The sequence below is a fragment of the Tupaia chinensis genome, unplaced genomic scaffold, assembly GCF_000334495.1.
Source record: "Tupaia chinensis unplaced genomic scaffold, TupChi_1.0 Scaffold000028_1, whole genome shotgun sequence".
Taxonomy (NCBI): domain Eukaryota; kingdom Metazoa; phylum Chordata; class Mammalia; order Scandentia; family Tupaiidae; genus Tupaia; species Tupaia belangeri.
The window spans coordinates 5,095,005-5,100,257 of NW_006159458.1; positions in this window are offsets into that span (position 1 = coordinate 5,095,005).

A 5,253-nucleotide genomic window follows, 5' to 3' on the forward strand; every position below is an offset into this window, starting at 1 on the left:
GGCCGCACCACAATCTCTTCTCCTCCATTCTCCTCTTGGGATCTTGGGCACACACGCACATGCACCCAGCATGAGTTTTAAGCCACTGGGTCCGGGACTCGAACCACAGTCAAATACATGGGAGTCCAGCGACATAGACATTACACCAACTGCTAGTCCCCCCCCTCCCGTATCTTCTTGCTCTCACCTTTATTCAGCTTATTTTATAGTCCATGATTTACTTCTCTTTTTTTAAGCTCTTTTTATAGTTCTCCTGGTTTAAATTTTTGCTTTCTTATTTCTTCAAGATTTTTATGCTTATTTTTAACTTACAGCTTTTACAGGTTTTAAGTTTTCTGGAATAATTTGGCATCACATTTTGATCTTTTAGTCTGTCTTTCCTTGCTATACGGCAGCATCACTTTTCTACTTTTCTCTTAGTCCCATATCTGTCAGTCGGTCTAGTTCAGATAATAATTTTTAAGAAGCACATTGAAATCAGGAAAGTGTCTCACCCTTGTCTCCCTTCCTGTCAGCTGCCATTATAACTACATTTGTTTTTGCATGAATGCTGCTTTTGGACACAAACTTCTATGCAACCTTTATTTTCATCCTGTATGGTTTAAAGTCTATAGTTTAATTTTTAAATTTAATTTTATTTTTTTACATTTTTTAATACATTCAAACACATTTTTTAGCTTACAAGGTGATCATTTCAATATGTGAACATTTCTCCCCGGTCCAGTTGATCAAAATATAACAATACTACCTCCCTGTCTCAACAATGCTGTCTCTGTATTAATTTTTAAAGTGTATTTATTTATATCTCCCATTAGAGAGGAAGGCAGAGATAGAGACAGGTAAAGAAACAGGCACCCTCAGATTCTTGGTGCTATGATCCAGCCCCGGCCTCTGCGAGCCTGAATTTCAGGTACACATGTATCCATGCCTGGTGAGCATAGGGAGACCTGGGGACACTACCCCAGGACCTTCCCATGTGGGCCAGGATCACAGAGTGTTGCATCACCACTGCACTATGGACTGGCACTCCAATGATTTAAATTAATATCTTCTGGTTGCAAGAAACAAACTCATTCCAAGCACCTCTAGGGATGGGCATTTTATTGTAATCAATGTGCAAAGAAGGGAACCAAAATCTCAGCCACTGTGTAAGACAGACATCCTGCCCGTCCTAGAGGAAGTCCTTGGGAAGCCTTGGAACTCTTTCAGAGTTGGGCCTCATAAGCACTAGAACAAGAAAAAAAAAATTTTTTTTAAAGTTCAGAGGCAAATGCAGTATCAGTGAAGGAATCCTAATCCTATACCTTGGCTAATACGTGCAACCTAATTAAGTCTGAATTGCAAAGGTAAGAGAATCACATGAAATCCAGGAAAAAGAAGCAAGCTACCCCACAGGGAGACAACGGCCATAGTCAGGGAGCCCCAGCTTCCTCCAGGGCAATAGTCATGACAGAAGTCAGAGGAGCAAAGCTGACCCCACTGCTGCTGAGTGTGGCCAGGGGAACCAGCAGCTTGGGCCTCACTTGGAGCTAGTTAAAATGCAGAATCTCAGGTGCCCCTCCAGATCCGTTAAGTCATAACCTGCATTTTGATCAGATATTCAGATAATTCCTTTGCACATTAGAATCTGGGGAGCACATGTCTGTACAGTTCTGAGAGAAGGAAAAATGTCATGCAACTTTAAAACCCATCCAAGGAGACTCTGGTATAAGGCAGCAGTTGACACTGTTAAGTAGGGAAGAACTGAAGGGGTGAGGAGGGATGGCCTTGCTGCAATCCCTTCTCCAGTCTCTTCTTGGGATTTTGAGCACGGATGACGCATTCCTTGCCTAAGTTTTAAGCTTGAGTCCAAGACTAGAACCGTGGTCGACTACACGGGAGTCCAGCAATGTAACCATTACGTCATCTTCTGGTCCTGAAATGTAATTTTTAAATCCTTTAAAAATAAATTGCGGTACAACTAAATAACTGAAAATTTCTGTTAGAGAATATAATGATTGAGGCTTTAGAAAGCAAAAATGCTATTGTCCACACCCTAAATTTCTATTTATGTTTGTTGCACGTTCAGTAAATCTGTTATTGTCTGGGGTTTATGTCATCACTTCTCTGGGTTTCCAGAGACTGATTCTGGCTGGACAGGCTTCCCCTTAGCTAGGAGACTTATCAATGGAATTGTGCGACTTACCTTGCCAGTCTGCTCCCAAACTGGGTTTCTAAAAGGGAACCAGGATATAGGTTGGAGGAAGACTAGGGAAAGCCTTGTTCAATTGGATTGGAGTTTGAGATATCAGTATGAACTCACGGTTATATTAATAGCATTTGCACATTTCTCGTGTTCCTGGGCCCTGCCAGGCAGATTCCAGCACTTTGGTTGCTGCAAGCTCTGATCTCTTCCTCCTCAGCTCAGAGAGACGGTGGTGCTCTGCTTGGAATCCGGATTGGATCACTACATTGCAGTCAGGAAAATGTCCCTAGGCAGAGAGCCAGGCTGGTCATGAGGCTCACCTCTTATGTTTCCCTGCCTTCAGGGGTTGATTGCAGTCTTGTGTCACCTACGGGGCCTGTGTCACCCACTCGGCTTATTCTCTGATGTTTGAAACTCTTATTTTAGACACCAGTTTTACAGTGAAGGCACGAGGGCTAATTCCAGGCACTCCATGAGAGACAAAAGGGAAGTACAGGTCATGCCTTGGTAGTAGTATTGCATTAATACTAAATTTCTTGAGATCGATCATTGTTCTATGGGGATAAAAGAGTTTCTCGTTCTTAGGATATATGTGAAGAAGTATTTGGAATAAAGGGTTATGATGTCTGCAACTTCCTCTCAAATGGTTCAGTCAACATGATACTATGAATAGCAATAATAGGTATAGATAGGTATATTTGTGGAGAAATAAGAGGGAGATATTGATAGAGCACACATGGAAAATGTTATCAGCAGTAAATCTAGATAGAGTGTATATGAGAATTCATTGTACTTTTTTTTCCTGATTTTTACTTTTCTGTAATTTTTCATTTTTTTCCAAAATAGAGAATAAATGAAACCTCTCCTTGAATCTGGACCAGATTTGGTGACTCACTGCTAAAAGTTAGAGCTTGGTAAGAAAAAAAAATAGTACGTTACAGTGTAGAAAACTGCAGACACCACCTTAACCAGAGGTTCGAGGGTAACATCACCAGTGACAGGTCAAGGACCTGATACTGTGTGATAAGTGGCACTTCACCTCTCACTCAAAATTTATAACCCAGATTAAGAACTAATTACCAATGTCTTTAATATACCTTTCCTTACATACCCTTTCAAATTGGGTAAATAGCAATCATTTACTTTTATTTCTATCTAGATAAATAACATCTACCTTTAGAGAAATGAGAATGACATGTGGTTTTATTCTAATTTTATAGTCCAGAGAAATTATGACATTTTCATTATTCAGTGGCTTTTCTTTTTATGTGTAGTCTCGTTGAAATACAAATGTCAATGTTACTGAATAAATGTGATTCATAGCATTTGAATGGCATTTAGGACATCTTCATTTAATGTTTCTTCTTTTTATGTACATAATCATATATTGGGTCATTGGAAAAGTCATGACTTTTTTGTGTTTTTCTAGGCAATAATGTATTATGATTTTTGTGACAACCCAATACGCACACTCATAATACTTTCTGTTACTAAAAAGAAAACAAGGAATTTTAAAATGTAAAGACATATATTTGGTTTCTTTAGAATCCTTCCATGCCATTGAGAAAGCAATAGTAGCATGAGTTTTGAATATGGACTACTTGGTTTGTCTGTTGGCTTTGGGAGGAGAGATTTTCTCAGAAGGCATTGTGAGTACTGACATTTGTATACATTTGATTTGGGAAAAACTATGCCCACAGAGTACTGGGCAGGAAGGAGAGATCACAGGCTTGCCACACAGCAACAAATTCTGAAAAATATTATCCATTATTGAGACCAGCAGATGGCAAAAAGGTTATGTCACTGGGCTCCTACATAGTCAACTATGGTTTGAGTCCTGGACTCAGTGGCTTAAAACTGATGTTGGGCATATGTGCATATGTGCCCAAATTTTCAAGAGGAGAATAGAGAAGGTCTTGTTGCATGGCCAATTCCCCTGAGGGGTGATTTCTCATGTTCTATCTCTCTGTCTCTCTTGGTCTCTCCAGGGAGTGCATGCACCCTATAGCAAAAATCTCTCTTAAAAAAAAATCTATCTATCTATCTATTTATCTATCTATCTATCTATCTATCTCTCTCTCTATCTATCTATCTACCTATCTATATCTATAGATCTCTCTCTCTCTCTCTCTCTCTCTCTCTATCTATCTATCTATATATATATATATGCCATTATTACATAAAATTGCTTGTCCAGCCATTTCCAACATCTGCCTGTCTGTATTCCTTCATAACCATGAGTTTCTGATGCTTATCTCCCCAAGTTAGGATTCTTCTCAAAAACTGGTTGCAACAAGAATCTTGATGTGCTGCTTTTTCTCCTAGGCCTTAGCATTAGTCTGAAAGACATCTGGAATTTTTAATACACAACTCCCTACATTCACGGTTTCAGTCATCTTCTCTTTCTGGCTGTTGGGGATAAATGTGTTTTGGAGGTCATAAAGGTGAACAGGCCTTTTTCACATCTGCCAAGCTCCAAGCACTGTTAAGGGCCACATTTAAGAAATCTTTCTTCTTTGGGTTTATCTAGGCCTACAATGAACTCGATGTGATTTGTCTTAACACTGACAGTTTCTTCCCAAGGCATGTGTAATTGGCTTGGAGCGAAAGATTCCTCCACCCCTTGCTCTCATGGTGGGAGAATGTGTGCTCTTATTTGCACAGAAGGCAAAGTGATTGAGTCAGAATGGGACAAAAAGAATCTATTTTTTTAAAAGATTTTTTAAAATTTAACTTTATTTATTTAAATTTGATGAGAGAGAGAGAAAAAAAGTGAGAAGGCAAGCTGCCAGGTCTTGAACCATGGTCAGCCATGTGGGAGTCCAGTGCCCTTAACCACCACGCCACCTGCCAACCCCAAGACTCTCTCCTTTCTAGTTTTTTAATTAATTTTTTTAGAGAGATTTTTGCTATAAGGGGCATCCACTAGCCAGAGAGACAGAGAGACAGAAAGTGAGAAATCACTCCTTGGGGGGATGGCCTCACCACAATGCCTTCTCCTCCATTTTCCTCTCAGGATTTTGAGCACACACACACACACACACACACACACACACACACACACACAC